Source organism: Notothenia rossii, assembly GCF_949606895.1.
Source record: "Notothenia rossii genome assembly, chromosome: 2".
NCBI classification, from domain to species: domain Eukaryota; kingdom Metazoa; phylum Chordata; class Actinopteri; order Perciformes; family Nototheniidae; genus Notothenia; species Notothenia rossii.
The window spans coordinates 46175930-46194562 of NC_136904.1; the positions used below are offsets into that span (position 1 = coordinate 46175930).

The 18633-nt window shown below is 41.5% G+C and overlaps 2 long non-coding RNA genes across 2 annotated transcripts; one reads left to right on the top strand and one right to left on the bottom strand.

Moving 5' to 3' along the window:
- Positions 1-309: 309 nt before the first annotated feature.
- On the top strand, positions 310-3002 carry LOC307028986. The gene is made up of 3 exons (XR_013805185.1): positions 310-791; positions 1187-1926; positions 2106-3002. It is a non-coding gene; the product is annotated as an uncharacterized lncRNA (long non-coding RNA).
- On the bottom strand, positions 2540-4074 carry LOC307028987. The gene is made up of 3 exons (XR_013805186.1): positions 4014-4074; positions 3209-3580; positions 2540-2645 (listed from the first exon to the last, which is right to left on the bottom strand). It is a non-coding gene; the product is annotated as an uncharacterized lncRNA (long non-coding RNA).
- Between the last annotated feature and the right edge of the window lie 14559 nt (positions 4075-18633).

Genomic DNA, 18633 nt, shown 5'->3' on the forward strand with positions numbered 1-18633 from the left:
TCTCCGGTGGATTAACACAAACCTAGTTATGTAAAACGATGCACAACACATTTAAACCTGCAGGCTACTGGGAATCAATGAATAGTGCAGCATTGCCTTACCTCTTTAGCAGTGCTTCCGAAAAAGCCTTTATGATGTTCTTAAAATCCATCTCACGAAGAATGTCATGCTCAATTGACATCAGTGTTAGGTTTCCTTTTCCGAACGCCACTCTCAAACTTTTTCTTCTCCGAAATTGTCTCCTAAACAACCTTTATCTGTCACTCAATCACTCGCAATTTGAATAAGTCACATGAGAAACATATTCTCATTCTGATTGGCTGTTAATTGGTGCCCACTGACTGTTACGGAGTCATCATTTTTGAGAAAAATCTCTGGAATCCATCGATCTGATTGATTAGCGGAGCAAATGATCAAAATAGTATGGAGGGAAGATATTTACGTTTGGATTACTGGTCTGGGAGAAGCTCGCGAGTGTGTGTGTATACGTGTGTGTTTGTGTATTTTTGCGTTTGTGTGTATTGTGTTTCACGGGGAAAACAATAACGAGAAACATCGGCTGTTGTTATGCCTGCTGTGACGTCAAGTTACTCCGTTCTCCGCTTGTAATTATGCCGTTACCAGCGCCGTATAGACTGAGAGTTACGTCATCTCCGTTCACTCCAATGGACCACTTTTTTACAGCAATGGCGGATCGTGGAGCCTCTCAATCGTTCCCCGGAAGTTAGCGCCAAGGCTAGCAGAGCTGTAGAGTTGCAGCATAATAGACCGTTCGTGACAGACTTTTAAAGGTAAGAAGAAGTTTAAAGATTCATATTGCGGATATTATCAGTAGGCTACATCTGATTCAAATTAACATGTGTATTAAAGGATTTCAGTGGATTATCCCTAAATTAGTAGATTTAGGGAACGTTTACAGATAACAGATAAAGCTAGGATAACGGATCAAGTTAGCAACACACGTTGAACAGCCTTTTAATTGTAAATTCCGTTCTCTTAATGTCATTTCGTCCAACGTTGTTGAATTAGAGAAGAGGGGCTTCTAAACGGGATTGTATGCGGGGATGGAGGGAGTTAAATATTAGATAAATATAACTTTGGTGCGTGTAAGAGTGAGTGTTTTTAGCAGAGCCATATTGTGTCCTTGTGATTATGTTGATTATTTCCTGTCTGTATAATGTTGCAGCTCAGCTGATTTTGGATTGATGGCAAAGGGAGAGGGACTTAAGTGAGAGTGAAAACACAAGATAAGTTTAATACTACTGTTTTATATAAGTAAGCATACTAAACATGTATTCTATCACTGTATTATATAAGTAATCTTGTTAGTAACCTACTGTATGGCAGGTGGAGGGGCAGTGATGTTACAGGTGGAGGAGCAAAACTGCAAGACTGCAAACTCACAAGACAGAGAAATCAAAGTTTGTTCTCCAGAGAAGAGGTTGATTTCACTTCATTTATTTCATATTTTCTAAAGATGTGGAAATGGCAACAAAAAAAAACTTGAGAGCTGTAACCAAGACAACTGTAGCAACATGAGTAGAGAGCCACCAAGGTTTTTCAAGTCCCTCTCTTACTCCATTTTGCCAACCCAAACTTCCAGGTGCATGACGGGACACCTTGCTTGTTTTTGTTGTTTGCGCTCCTCTGGCTGGGTGCTGGCAGGTGGAGGGCAGTGATGTTGGCAGGTGGAGGGCAGTGATGTTACGGGTGGAGGGGCAGTGATGTTACGGGTGGAGGGGCATTGATGTTAGCTGTTACACACCAGGCTCAAACTTAACACATTGCATCCTTCTTTGCAGTGTCCTTATTCCTGGAAGGGGAATCTGCAATTCCTGCAGAGTTTTTTAACCTGTTGGTCCGCACGCAAAGCGAATTTTTAAAGCCTTCTTAATTGTCTCATTGCTCCATTTCATCCCCTTTGTGGTGAGTCTGCCTAATGCCTTAAGTTGGTCTTTTGAAAACGTTTTCTTATATTTGTTGTCCCTAATTTTCATTGTTTTCTTGAGAGCTGCATTTTCCTTCCTGATTTTTGTTAGTGCAGACTTTGCTTTTTTGGTGATTCCTTCTTGGCTCTTTAATTTTCTCTTACATTTTTTTAATAGATCTGTTTGACTGGCTGCTGGTTCCCTCGTATGCTGACTGGCTGCTGGTTTCCTCGTATGCTGACTGGCTGCTGGTTCCCTCGTATGCTGACTGGCTGCTGGTTCCCTCGTATGCTGACTGGCTGCTGAGTGCGTGGTGTCCACCCTCCCTGTCTCTCCTCACTAGCCATGTCCTCTCTTTCTTCACCCTCACTTTCCTTTCTCTCAGTCTCCTCATCCCTTCTTCCCTCAATCTTTGAGACTAATGTAAGTAGAAGACATGGCACTGTATATTTTCGAACATTTAAAATATGATACCACTTAAAAATAAGAAATATGACTTTTTTTACTAAGAGTTCATACTTATTATACCTGTGTCACCTTTCACTCTATAGCTGTGATTATGAGCTATGGGCTTTGTAGATACAGGTCCCGGGGTGAATCGTGGTGCAGGGGCCCTTCTCTTTTTGACCACAGGGCGATGCACGAAGATGGAGCCTCTGCTCTCAGCCTAGTCTTGCCCTTTTTTGTCTTGACAAACTGGTCTGCATCAAAATGTGCCTGCGGAGTGACTTGAGGTTACTTCACACACAGAACAACTCAGTTTTGTCTGCCCACATACATATTCCATAGTGGTTGAATACACGGTATTAGGAAACACTTTATACTTACTGGACATGTTATAGTCATTACATACTGTATATAAAATATGACCAAGAATGTGAGACAACTTTATAGAAATTCATATCACATCTGTTACTGATGCCATTTGTCATACTTTGTTCAACTCACAAACAATAAAGTTCCATAACATCAGTTGGGAACAAAGACCACACCTTATCTCCCCAAGGCAATTTCCCATCCAATAGGTGTGCTATATAGGTGTGTATAACCCTTTCTCCTGTCTGTTACTCCCTCTTTCAGCACAAGAACCAGAGGGGGATTCAATGGAGCCTGAATACCTGCACTGAGAACCTCACCCTGCACCCTGAGTCTCAACTCTCAGTGTTTTTCAAGCCTTTCCCTTTTTTTTTGTATTAAACAAAAACATTAAGCTTTCCCAATGGTGTGGTTTTCGTTTTGTGAAAAAGTGCAAATGCAGTGTTTGTATATAATAACCTCACATATTTTTTTGCTGTTGGTCTGGAAATTGCTCCTGCTGACTTGAGCCAGCCATTTTTTCCTGCGCTCTGTGTCAGTGGGGAAGCCGTACATTCATACTCCTTTCTCGGAGCGATTTGAGCATCCCCAGGCAGCACAGCAAACCATGGTGGCGACTAGGAGGCAGCACAGAAAACCAGGACAACACGGAGGAAAAGGCTGAGACAAACTGCATGATATGCCATTCAATGTTTATTGAATTCCATGTATTTGGCATGTATTAAATGAATGGATGTTCCTAAAACAACACATTTAACATCATCATCATGCTGCTGCTGCTGCTGCTGCTGCTGCTGCTATTCCTTTGATAGTCACCTGTCGGTCTCCTGTCCTTTCTGAAAGCCATAAAGATGACATTAGTCATTTAGATAACTTGTGTCCTCAATTACCATGGGATTACTGAAACTACCATGAATTTAAGAAAATGGTAGAAATGAATCTAATCTGAATTTTGAAGCATTCCTTTAGATCCCCTCCCTCTAAATATATCAATAAACATTAGAAAGTGATGCTCCTGACTATCATACAAGTTTAAGAAGATAATATTGGTTTTAAAGAATTCAAAGCTATAAATAAACAGCAACAGGCTCTTTAACCAAGGCACTGTTAGCCTAACATGTAAACTAGTTGTTCACACTAATCCTAATATTATCACTTAATATTAGCAAATTCTATTTTATTTTATAAAACATATTGATGTAAATACATACACATATCGATTTATTGTATAAATATTCCAAATCAAAACTTTTATTCACTAATAATTACCAAAAATCGTAGATCTATCTCCTGTTATCAATGCATTCACATTACCCGCCATGAACTTCCGGGGAACGATCCTCGTCTGCATGAACCACGTGACGATAACCGTTTTTGGACTTCCGCTGTCGTAACTCTTCTATCTATAGTGGCGCTGGCCGTTACAAGCTTCAAAGTTGTATTTATCATCTGAATTTGCCGAAACAAGTTTAATATTCTGAAAGCCAAGACTTTGTTTATTTGAAATTAGATTAAAACAAACTGTAACGGACCTTGCCGTGTTATCTATGATTACTATGCCTTACATTCATAATTTCAGCGGAGGGAGGGGGAGCGGCGCTGTGGAACAGCAGAGTGGCGAGGGAGAGCTGTATTATTCCCTTTACAAGCTTCAAAAATGTATTTATCGTGTGATTTTGGAAATAAAAATGTCATATTCTGAAAGCCAAGACTTTGTTTATTTAAAATAAAACACCCGACATAAAAAAAATAAGATTTTAATTTTTTTGTATTGGCTCATCATAGGCCCCCGATCTCCGTATGCCCCTGGGCTTCAGATCGGGGGCCTGTGATGAGCCTATAAAAAAAAAAAATTAAAATCTTATTTTTTATTTTTTTATTTGAACTTGACAGTCGACGGTCACGCCGGCGTGATCATATTACATGACCCGTTCAAGCCGGTGCCTCATAAAAACAACAGTCCGGACAACATTGCCGTGTGTTTCTTTCGGAAGTACTGGCTTTGTTTCATGCAAAAAGACCCAGTAAATATGGAGATACGATTATATAAAGTTAATACAAATATATTTCAAAAGTGGAAACACATATTTGAATATCTTCGCCGTATTTGATCATTTTACGAAACGGAAAATACTGGAAACTGTAGATTCTGCTCAACAGGATGTATTTACGAGGGATGGGGTGAGGTAATCAGGTAAACGGAGTGATACGAAGCGAGACGAAAAGAGACGAAGAGGGATGGCGGGAACCAAAGAGAGACGGTGGGAAATGGAGAGAGACGAAGATATACGAAGACAGGCGGCGGGAGACGAAGAGAGACGGCGGGAGACTATTGAAGGCGATTGAAGTAAAGTGACAGACAAACATTGAGAATTTAGATATAGTTAGATAGATTTTGAGTTTTGAAGATTCAACTATGATGAAGAGAACTCTGAACGTGAGTCAAGCTATAAGCTTGTTTTTTGACATGGAGGAGGAGGAGGAGCCTGTGATGTTGCCCTCTGTGTAGTTGACAGAAACTGCTTTGAAGCGTGGCACAGATAAAGACAGAAAAAAAAGATTTTTGTACATAATGTGTACAGGACTGTCTCAGAAAATTAGAATATTGTGATAAAGTTCTTTATTTTCTGTAATGCAATTAAAAAAAACAAAAATGTCATACATTCTGGATTCATTACAAATCAACTGAAATATTGCAAGCCTTTTATTATTTTAATATTGCTGATTATGGCATACAGCTTAAGAAAACTCAAAAATCCTATCTCAAAAAATTAGAATAGTTCCTCAGACCAAGTAAAAAAAAAAAGATTTATAACAGCAAAACACAATCAAACATTTGAAAATGTCCATTAATGCACTCAGTACTTGGTTGGGAATCCTTTTGCACGGATTACTGCATCAATGCGGCGTGGCATGGAGGCAATCAGCCTGTGGCATTGCTGAGGTGTTATGGATGCGCAGGATGCTTCAATAGCGGCCTTTAGCTCATTAGCATTGTTGGGTCTGGTGTCTTTCAGCTTCTTCTTCACAATACCCCACATATTCTCTATGGGGTTCAGGTCAGGGGAATTTGCAGGCCAATCGAGGACAGTAATGCCATGGTCAGTACACCAGTTACTGGTGGTTTTGGCACTGTGGGCAGGTGCCAGATCATGCTGGAAAATGAATTCCTCATCTCCATAGAGCTTTTCAGCAGACGGAAGCATGTAGTGCTCTAAAATCTCTTGGTACACAGCTGCATTTACTCTGGGCTTGATGAAACACAGTGGACCAACACCAGCAGCTGACATGGCTCCCCAAACCATCGCTGACTGTGGGAACTTCACACTGGATTTCAAGCAACTTGGATTTTGCTCCTCTCCAGCCTTTCTCCAGACTCTGGCGCCTTGACTTCCAAATGAAATACAAAACTTGCTTTCGTCTGAAAAGAGGACTTTGGACCACTGTGCAACTGTCCAGTGCTTCTTTTCCTTAGCCCAAGTCAGACGCCTCTTCCGTTGTCTTGAGTTCAGAAGTGGCTTGACCATGGGAATACGGCTATTGTAGCCCATTTCCCGGACACGTCTGTGAACAGTGACTTTTGATACCTGGACTCCAGCTTCAGTCCACTGTCTTTGAAGCTCCCCCAAATTCTGGAAGCGACTCTTCTTCACAATGCTGTTAAGGCTGCGGTCATCTCTCTTGGTTGTGCAGCGTTTCCTGCCACATTTCCCCCTTCCAACAGACTTTTTGTGGATGTGCTTTGAAACTGCACTCTGTGAACAGCTTGCTCTTTGAGAAATTTCTTTTTGTGTCTTACCCTCCTGATGGAGGGTGTCAATGACGGTCCTCTGGACAGCAGTCAGATCAGCAGTCTTCCCCATACTTGTGATTTAGTTTACTGAACCAAGCTGAGTGTTTTTCAAGGCTCAGGAAACCCTTGCAGGTGTTTCGAGTTAATTAGACGATTCAAGTGATTCGTTGAACACCCTACTAGTATACTTTTTCATGATATTCTAATTTTTTGAGATAGGATATTTGAGTTTTCTTAAGCTGTATGCCATAATCAGCAATATTAAAATAATAAAAGGCTTGCAATATTTCAGTTGATTTGTAATGAATCCAGAATGTAGGACATTTTTGTTTTTTTAATTGCATTACAGAAAATAAAGAACTTTATCACAATATTCTAATTTTCTGAGACAGTCCTGTATATATTAGGGCCGGGACTCGATTAAAAAAATTAATCTAATTAATTACAGGCTTTGTAATTAATTAATCGAAATTAATCGCATTTTTAATCACATATAAATATTTGACCTGAGAACAGTGAGAAGCAATTTTTTTCACATGGATTTTAGTATACCATTGAATAATGACTGAATACATAAGCTTAAGCAACAAAACATTGTTTATTTTTTCAAGGTGGTACTTAACCAAGACCAACAGAAAAGTGAAATTTTTGCCATAAAGTGTAGCAATAGCATATTTAGGAATATAGTACATTTCAGAGATTCAGGTAGCCTATAGGTAGGTAGACCTTCTGTAAACTATAACACTTTGTTTTTTAAGTAAAACACAATACTTTCAAGTACATTCAGAACATTGGAAACCCTGACTATTAGAAAACATCTCTCTGTTGCTTCAGAGGCCATAACAGACTTTGTTGATTTACCAATAGTTGATTTAAAAAATCTAATACATTTCAGTCCAACTCTCTCAATAACCTTGGCCAAAACAATAAACAGTTCAACATAAAGTGCCAGTTGCACCAACAACATAATAAATAGTTCAACATAAAGTGTACTGTACCATTTAAAATAAAATAAAAAAAGTGCCAGTGACTGACCTCAATCCCTCCTATTCTTCCAATATCCTGATGAAAAATAAAATCTCTCTGTTGCATAGGCCACTGTTTGATCAACGCGAATTGGGTGTGGGTCCTTGTACTCCGAGTCGGGCTAACGTCCACGCTAGCTTCCACGCTAGCTGCTATAGGTTTTGCATTGAGGTGATACTTGAGGCTTGATGTGCTGCGGTGATATGCAAATTCCTTTTTGCATAATTGTATTGACGCTTCCATCCGTCCATTTTTTCAAACAAAATGTCCCATCCAGGGGGCCAACCAAAGCGGCCTCATCAGCTTCTTCGTTCACGTTTGACTATTGTTCACTGTGGTTTGTTGTTGTCTGAAGTCATGAACGTTAGTTGGTGCTCCAGTATAATCGGTACCCCTGAAACTCATCCAGTAAGAAACGTTCCGCGGTGCAAAAATAAGTGCGATTAAAATGCGTAAATCTTTTTAACGCGTACATCTTTGTGTAATTAATTAATCTTAATTAACGCGTTAAAGTCCCGGCCCTAGTATATATATATTCGTATTATATTTATAATAACACTTTTGCCTTATCAGAATGAAATCCCATGTACATTATTTAAGCTTTTAAATGTTTTGTTGTGCCTACTGTGTCACTGTTGACAGAACTTGAGAAATGAGGGAAAAAAGCCTATGGATACACCTGTTATTTGTTCATAAAATGTGTATATAGGTTTATGCTACCTCAATCAAACTTTCACATTATCATAGTGACATCCCATGTATATATTTCCAGCTTTCAAATGGTTTCGTTGTGTATGTTTGTGTTACCTATATGAAAAATAATATCATTTTCAAAATCTGGTTTTTACATTTTTTTGTGATTTTGGGTCCAAAATGTTCATATAGTATCTCAAAATGAAATAAATAACTATCAGGTTATATAGGTGAGGTTGTCCTTAAAAATAGGATACGAAACATTGACATGGCAACAATATCTTAATGGGGTTTAGTAAGACAAATCAAAAGTATGCGAAAACGGCCAAATTAGCCCAGGACTCCAAAGGGTTAAGGCGGCCCTGCCTCCCGAGCTTGAATGACACACAGAGACCAAGCGAGGGCATTAGTAGGCTATGATCTGTATGAAAGTGGCCATTTTGGCAGGCCACATCATGTAGACAGCCAGTCACCCTCTGTGAGGCAGAGTCAGACCCACATTTGCGTAGCGTTGTGTTCACAATACATACATATAAAAAAAGTCCTCAGGCCAGCAGGCCACTTAACAAGCCAGGCCATCGGGAAACCTCCCGGTCCTCCTGATGGCCAGTCCGGGCCGTCATGACGTGCTGCCGGCGGCTGAGTACCGGCATTTTTTGAAGTGCCGGTACCACATGGGTAAAAATGAGAAGTGCCGGTACTGCGTACCGGTGAGTACCGGCCCAATTCAAGCACTGAACCTACCACAATAATGTAATGACTGCTACAAACAATAATGTTGCTAGCACTTCTGGTGAGTGCACAGCAGGAGGGTGCCATTTGAGAAGCTACCTGATCGAAATGCACACACACCTGCATGTGTTCACTGTGAACCACATGGCAGTGTACCAAGGAAAGTATCCCAATTGAGACACAAAACTAGTGCTGGAAATGACTTTTTACCCTGTGTGAAACACAATAAAGGGAGAGAAAAGATACATGTTTGGTTTAGGAGAGATCAGATATGATGCAGCGAGGAGATCACACCAGATTCACCACAAACAGTCCAAAAGGATAAATAAAAAACGGAACGCCCTCGTTAAACACTACACGACTCTCTCTCTCTCTCTCTCTCTCTCTCTCTCTCTCTCTCTCTCTCTCGCGCGCGCACACGCACGCACGCGCGCGCACACACACACACACACACACACACACACACACACACACACACACACACACACACACACACACACACACACACACACACACACACACACACACACATCACCACCATCCCCCTTCACGTTTGCGGGTAATGGATTTTTATCAGGGCAACAGTATCAGGGCTGATTTTGACGAGTCCCTAGGCTGCTCTACAATTCCTTTTGAAATCCCTTTCTTTAGTAGTCTTGTTCAAGTAGCCTGAGGCCATGGCCCTCCGAGATCACAATGTTATTAATACAAACATGTCAAACCGCATGCTGAAATTCAAAACAGAGGTGCCAAAATGTCAAGGTGTCAAACTCTTGAAATATAAATTATGCTTTAATATTCCTAAGCACTACACAAAATATGCTTCAGTGCATTTAAAAAGCATGATACGCACAAGTGTTTAATATTTCAGTGTAATGACACCAATCGCAGCAGTGGAGGGGCTTCACTGAGGGCCGGGCCCTGGCTGTGATGTGAGATTTCAAGAACCAGCAGGACTAATGACTGGACTTGGTATGCCACCCTGCATGTAATCACCCTGCAGTACACTCACAGACATCTGCACAGAACAAAACTGTGGCCAATTAACGTTTAATATCCCCCATTTCTTCATTTTCTGCTGTGCATGCTTAGTTGATTATGTGATCTAAAATGACAGATGACTGAATCTATTTTCAAAATGAAGCCCTCTCCTGAATTTTGCTGCAGTTATGAATAGTTTATTTTGCTGCTCTGGCTTGTTGTTTGTTATGCTTTAAGGTAAATTAACCAGGCATTTACCAAAACTCTATTCTCAAGTACAAACTAATAATGACTGTGAATCATTGCTTACGTCAATAGTCCTGTTAAAGGGGACCTATCATGCAAAATGCACTTTTTGATGTCTTTTATACATAAATATGAGTTTCTTCCCGTTACATTGATATAAAGCATTCATAGTTTATTAAATAGTAAGAAGCCCTCAGACGCTGTTTCCTGCAGATGATGCGTTTTTCCCCCCGGGGGGATGGTGCTTAACAGGTTAAGGTATCAAATTCATATTGAATTTAGAATATTTACTCAATATTTTGTTCAAGACAATTGTACACAAAGTTAGTTAACATTAGACTGCTTCATTGCTTGATAGTATTTAATTATACTGTCCTTGATTAGTAGACTTCTGAAATGGAATTTATTAATTTGTGATAATTTGTATTTCTTTATGGTAATTTTCTTCAATTTGGATACGAGACGTGTGAACTGAAGTTTCTAATCTAACCGTTTGCAAGACAAAATATGTATCTTGACATTTTAAGAATGTTTTGTGTAGCCTGCAGCAGAGATGACATTACATTTAGCTGAGGCTTTTATCCAAAGCGACTTACAATAAGTGCAATCAACCATGACGAGACAAACTGGAGATAGCAAGGATCCTGTTAGCACATTAGCTTTCAGTAAGCCAAACCATTGTAGTTGCTTTTTGTTTTAGTTTTTGTTAATTGGCTGCAGTGGAATCAGGTGAGTTTCCTTGGTAACACTCACAGTGAGGGAGTGATGAGGAAGGGACTTGTTGGAGTGTTGGGTTTATGATGGATGTATAGGCAAGAACCAGTGTTGGGTGTAACGCGTTACAAAAGTAACGGAGTTACAGTAATATATTACTTTTTGCTGTAACGAAGTAATGTAACGCATTACTAATGAAATGTGGGTAATATATTACCCGTTACAATGCTCAGTAACGCAGTTACAACACATTTTAACCCGAAATTAAATGGTGTTTTGTTTTTTAAGAATGTACTAACATAGCGAGACATTCCGACACCGGAAAAATTGTGCGGGTAGATTAGTAAACCTGGTGTTTACCCTTCAGGCTTCGCGTCGAGATCTTCGGGGAAGTTGAACGTTATGCAACCATTCAAAAAAGAGAACGTAGCGAAAAATAAAAACAACAAATTGTGTCAGGTCCTTCGTCGCCTGAAACTACGCCGCCTCTCTGCGGCCCGCAGGTGCCAGGTATATTTAAACAACTACCCGCCTGTACAGTGGGGTAAGGCGGTCATTTTGCAGCTTGTGGTATAAAAATAGACAATGGCTAGAATATTCATGTGAAAATAGTACCATATTCTGACATGCCTGTAGAAATGTTGGGTCAAAAATAATGCATACAATAGCACAGATGCCTTCACCACGAATGGCTACAAAGATATCTCATATCCCAAGCTTATTATCAACGAGCTGATGTTGCAGCTGAAATGTTCTCCAGGTCACAAAGTCAACCTCACATGATGATGTGATACCAGTTTTCAAGCACAGTAAATATTCTCTTCCCAGCGTATATGATGGGACCAAGGTGATGATGTAGTAGGCTACATGGTTTTAATAATACTTTTGCCTTTCAATGTTTGCCATTTCAAACCATGAGCATTGTCTAAATAATATTTGCCTTGATTTACAATATGTTAACCTTCATTATAGTCCTTGACAGCGGTCTGTACTGCTGTATTAACAACGTGTCACATGTTAAGAATTTACAATCAGAATGGAGTATTCAACTACGCCCTGTAATACAAGTTGTTAGTAGCCTTAAGGGCCTACACAGTTGTTATGCTATACCACATTGCCCTTCACTGGATGCATAATGAGCTGCACTAAACTACATTTTAGCATTTAAAATACCTAGCTATTCTTTTGCGGTTATTTTGGTGAAATTAACTAAAAAGTAACTAAAGTAGTGTAACTCATTACATTTCAGAGACAGTAATATTGTAATGTAACTTATTACTTTCAAAAGAGAGTAATAAGTAATATGTAATATATTACATTTTGGAAGTAACTTGCCCAACACTGGCAAGAACAGCTCAACAGCGCCCTCTGTGATTAGATCCTGAACTTCCTGATGGGCAGACCCCAGGCAGTGCGGGTGGGAAACATCAAATCCTCCACCCTGATCCTCAACACCAGTGCCCCTCAAGGCTGCTTGCTCAGCCCTCTGCTCTACTCCCTGTTCACTCACGACTGCGTGGCCACACACAGCTCCAACACCATCGTGAAGTTTGCTGACGACACAACCGTCATCGGCCTGATCACCGCCTGATCACCGACGGCACCTTCTACAGGTGCACCATAGAGAGGATCCTGACCTTCTACAGGTGCACCATAGAGAGGATCCTGACCTTCTAATGGTGCACCATAGAGAGGATCCTGACCTTCTACAGGTGCACCATAGAGAGCATCCTGACCTTCTACAGGTGTACCATAGAGAGGATCCTGACCTTCTACAGGTGCACCATAGAGAGGATCCTGACCTTCTAATGGTGCACCATAGAGAGGATCCTGACCTTCTACAGGTGCAACATAGAGAGCATCCTGACCTTCTACAGGTGTACCATAGAGAGCATCCTGACCTTCTACAGGTGCACCATATAGAGGATCCTGACCTTCTACAGGTGCACCATAGAGAGGATCCTGACCTTCTACAGGTGCACCATAGAGAGCATCCTGACCTTCTACAGGTGCTCCATAGAGAGAATCCTGACCTTCTACAGGTGCACCATAGAGAGGATCCTGACCTTCTAATGGTGCACCATAGAGAGGATCCTGACCTTCTACAGGTGCACCATAGAGAGCATCCTGACCTTCTACAGGTGTACCATAGAGAGCATCCTGACCTTCTACAGGTGCACCATATAGAGGATCCTGACCTTCTACAGGTGCACCATAGAGAGGATCCTGACCTTCTACAGGTGCACCATAGAGAGCATCCTGACCTTCTACAGGTGCTCCATAGAGAGAATCCTGACCTTCTACAGGTGCACCATAGAGAGCATCCTGACCTTCTACAGGTGCACCATAGAGAGCATCCTGACCTTCTACAGGTGCACCATGGAGAGGATCCTGACCTTCTACAGGTGCACCATAGAGAGGATCCTGACCTTCTACAGGTGCACCATAGAGAGCATCCTGACCTTCTACAGGTGCACCATGGAGAGGATCCTGACCTTCTACAGGTGCACCATAGAGAGAATCTTGACCTGTTGGAGGAGCCTGTGACCTAAGATTTCCATTGTCATAACTACACCGTAGCTATGCTCACATGACAATAAAAGCCTTGAAACCTTGAAACCTTGAGAAGCGGTCAATTTATATGACTTCACAAATCTCTTTTTGGACTCGAATTACAGCAACTTTTGTTGTAATTAAGTTGTTGGACTGTAGCAAAAGCTAGTTATTTTTTAATATAGGTATGACTGCGAGGAAAGATAATATTGTGCACAGGTGTTTAAATGTAGATGTAACATTATTTATAAAAGGTTTCAATTAACAATGCAGAGGTAAAAGTAAGACTTCATTGTGATGCAGATCTTTGGTATTCACAGCCAGTCTTAATGTTTCTGCCTGTCAATGCATACAACTATATAGCATGAGGAGCAATGAGCACCCTAAGACATTGTCCTAATGAACACCATCAGGGCCACTAATGAGCTCTGCTTTCTTGATGATGCTCTCCCTTTCTCCTGACACCTGTCCGTTGTGCAAATGAACACCTCATCTCTTCAGAGACCTGTCAGGCCCTAGCACAGCCTTCTTACAATGTCAATATTTACAGGTTTGTTTTCTCTCACTGGGTACTACCAGTTGTTTTGAGCTGCACCAGTTAATGATCAGCTAAACGCCCCGGATGCACACGTCCTACCTTGGAAAGGTCCCTGTCACTTTCAGTGACCATTAACGTCTGAAGTGAAGGCATCTGTGACAGGAGAGGGTGGGAACCATCCGGAAAGGCAAAGTTACCTGATGTGTTTTGTCACCTCTTCCGGTTGCCTGAGCAGGCATTTGTGATTGTGCTTTGGCTCCGGGGCCTGGGAGTGTCGGCCTGCATCTGTTGGCTGCTCTCCGCCTGCCAGCTCCTCTCCATGACATGTGAAGGTAGCAGAGCAGCTTTACTCATGAAGGGCTCCGGCCACTCAGCCTGTGAGAGCAGACTGTCATTCAGCAGAACCTTGAAGCGCTGACCTGCCTGCTGAACCGTACCGAGCTGCACCTCTCATGCACCGGGAGCTGGAGTACAACTATATGATATACAGTCTGTGTCTTTCATCCAACCTCTCTTCGTTTGGGAATGCTGCTCTATCTCTCCCCCTAGTTTCTTGGGGGAGTGAGAAAGAAGGAGGCAACGCAGCAAGAGTTCACATAGAAGTTATTCCACATTGTTTTTTATCAGTGTTTTAGCTTACAAAGTCAAAAATGCATATATATCATGCAGATAGTTTGAGTTAGATCTGTCCAGGTGGGGAGATATATCCCCCCCTAAACAAAATGGAGGTCAATTCTTTTTTACATTATTACATGAATAACTGCAGAGAATATACAAAGAATAGACACTGAAAATGTTTTCCAAAACATTTTGTGGATTTCTGTGTGTGGATGAACATTTAATTCCTATGGCGGTCATTTTTGACCAGTAACACCATAGGTGTTACAAAGTTGACTAAACCTCTCAAAATGCAATGAATGTTGTGATCAGTAATTGTATATGTTCAAATGCCTACTGTGGAGGGTAGCATAAGGCCTTGAAGCAATCAAATGTAAAACAATATTTATGATTGATGGAAGTAGTCAGATTTGACCCGCACACAACAGGAGGGTTAGGATCCATCTTATTTCACTCTTGGATAGCAGAAACAACTTTTAATGCTAACAAATGGATACATATTACATTACACTGTTTAAAAATAACAACATGACAATCAAATTCAATATGAGGTCATTTTTCAGTTCTAAAATAACAAAGCATGTGTTTTGTTGGTGAACAGGGCTGTTGTTCGAGTCTTGCTGAAACTCTGAAGCCCACATTCCTCCGGAGCCCTGACATACTTATCTCCAACACAAACCACTGAGGAGGGTCAGCTGCTGGCAGACACACAGTGTAAGACAGGGGGGGGGGGGGGGGGGGGGGGGGGCTGTACCTGGAGGAGACGTAGCAAGAGTGAAGAGACCACCAACAACAGGAGGGGTGAATTCTGTTTGTGAGAGGACCCCTTGTGTGTGTGTGTGTGTGTGTGTGTGTGTGTGTGTGTGTGTGTGTGTGTGTGTGTGTGTGTCTGTGTGTGTGTCTGTGTGTGTGTCTGTGTGTGTGTCTTGCCTGCTCCTTTGCAAGGCGAATGGCAACATCTATAATCCAGTTAGAGGTAAAGGGGGGGTCGACGATCGGGTGGGTGTTTAGCCCCCAGCCCAACAGCAGGCAGGCTCACAGGTCATTGAACCCCCTTCTTCTCCTCCTCCTCCCTCCTAGCTCCTCACCCCCCCCCCACCACATCCACTCCCCCTCCGCTTCCTCACTTCAGAGAAAATCTGAGGTCAACAGATAAACAACAGCCAGAGAGAGAGGTACAGTATCCCCCCCTTATGTTTCTTTATTTCCCTATCTTATATGGTAAGGGCTGATGAAGTTTTTGATCCTGCATTTTTAAGTCCATTGGTAGGACACTGGGAGGCTAAGCTCTCAGAGACATACCTACAGGGGGCCACGCTGTTATAGGGAGGATGTGGCGGAATTTGGAAATGGGAGTGGGAAAGGTAGGGGGTGATGCTTACAGATGCATACTCTACCAGGGCTAAGTTCTCCCATCTTGTTTAAGGCTTACAAAATTGTTGTGAAATTGTGGGGAGATTTTCAAAATTATCCCCGAATGCACTGATGTACTTCAAAAGTGACATCAAAATACTTTGATTCAACACATATATCTTTCAAAGTTGGTCATATGTGATAGTGCCTTTAGCATTCATGTAAACAACACAGATGTGACCAAAGCGGCGTGATGCCGGTCTTTGATCCCGGCGTCTTGGCTTTGATCTGGCTCACAGAGTGAAACATGTATTTTCTGAGGGGAGATACAGCAGAAATAGCCCTGGCAGCATTAGCCAAACATCGGCTTAGGCTGCGGATGCAAACCACCAACACACAACCCGACAAATTAACTAAACGTACTTACCAGTCTCACATTTAGGAAAGCATGCCCCGTGAGCCTTGAAAAATTGTGAGCTGCTGCTTTTTTATAATAGCGCATTTACAGAACCCACATTTGGAGATTAATGTAGTAAGGTTGACACGGGTTATACTCAGAGTCTATTTGTACAAGTAGAGACCGGAAAGAGCTTACAGAAAATGAGAGCAACTGAGCTAATACATCTGACCTCCAGGACACCTCTGCCGACAAGCGGTGGGTTTTTACCACCAGTGCGGTCGCAAATAATTTGCGCTAATTGGCTTTGAAGGCAATTACTGCGGAGAGAGGACACAGAGGAGGAATGCTGGGGAGAAAGTGGTGCAGGATGAAATGCATATTGACGGTTAGCATCAAAAGACGGCCCCTTTGAAGTGCTGCTGTGGTGTCAGCGTGTGACGGGAGAAGATAGAAAAAGCCGGACAGGAGACAGGTTCTTCTTAAGCACACGGCTGGCTGCGAGGAGAGGCCAACAACTAAAATTCATGTTTGTGTACACATTGACGAGAGACTCTACAGACTCTGCAAGAGCAAAACTATTTACTTATCATTTATTTGACTGACTTTGGAACTACAACTAAATACGTGAGTACAGTAAGACAAGGGTCAGGTCAATTGTTACCAAACGTTAAATGGCTAATAAATGTTTCAATAAAATAAAAGATTAATTTGTAATGATGCTTGAGTCAAGTCCCTGTGAGTGAAATAAACTATACCATGTGCAGAAAAGCAGTTAGTTTGCCTCGATGAAGAAACATATTGCCTCAAAATAACTTGATGAAAATAATTTTAACCTATTTTATATTATTTGCAAGTTCCTCACAACATGTCTTAACACTGAAATACAAATAAATGTCTTCCATGGGTAAATACATGGATCAATAAAACAAAGGGATCTTACTCTAAAAAAACCTGAACCATTGACTTTAATTAAATGTATCATGTCAACCAATTTCACATGAATGTATTAGGTTAGTTGAAAGCAACCATATTAATACAAGAAAGATTAGGGCTGTCAAGTTAACGCGTTAATAATTATTTTAACGTACGATTAACGCATGTGTATTTGTCCTCGGCCCACCCCGTAGTTTCAGAGCCCAAAGGCTTGACAACGTTGTTGTTGTTGTTGTTAGTTGGATGGTGGGAGATTCTAGCGAGAGATATGGATAAAAAAAAAGGTGTTTTAAACAGAAAGCCAAGCAGACAGCGGATGCTGACAGCCCCGCTCTTGCCGCTCGCAGACCATGCTTGAAAGTTTTCCGGGGAGACGCCTGGGGGGTATACTACGAAGCAGGATTTTCGCTTAGCCGGCTAACTTCAGGGAAAAGTCGGGGTTTCCGGTCCTACGAAGCTGGGTCTCTTTTTAGCAGGCTAGATCTCCATGGTAACTTATGCTGTGCGGCTAACCTGCCCCGGAGCAGGTTAGGTTGCAGGCTAAGAGCTCAACTCAGTGAAAGCACTGCCTGCTGACCAATCAGAGCTCAGTGTGCGGAGTTTAAAGCGATCAAGTTATATTACAGGAGAAAGGAAATACAGAAAAGCTGCCGTTGCAGGAAGGACGGCCGGCAAAAATCACCGACTGTGTGAACGTGAACATTAATAGAATATCACCTCCCATCTACGGAGCAATCTGACTATTATAACATTAGCGTTAAGAAAGCTTACTTAAATATCTGCCACAACATAAGTAACCGGATCAAAGTAACATTAAGTACAGTCCGCGGCATATCACATCATAATGTATTATATATTTCCTTATCTGAGTCAGCTGAGCCGTATCTGGCCGTGCAACACTCACAGTGTCACATACTGTATGCAGAAGTATTATTTTAAGCAACACATTAAGTTGACGAAACACTCGAGACAAATGTAATTCAAATCAGATCCACTCTTGTCTTAGTGGTATCTTGGCAGTGATATCATAAACCTGTTAATGTACGCATTAAAACACTTTTTCTTTTACCAGCTGTTTTCACCTTGCAAAGCTATGTGGCTTTTATCCTGGATAAAGTGTTTGAGTCATGGATGTTTAAAGTTTAACTTCTTCATATGTCTAATATTATAGTTGACTTTTCATTCAGGAAGTATGACGCCGCGCTGTCAGTACGCTTCTCCACGTTTTTGATTGGTCGAATGCTCCAAATACCACCCCTCTCATGTGAACGCGCACCTAACTAGATAGGACACGGCTGATAGGACACGG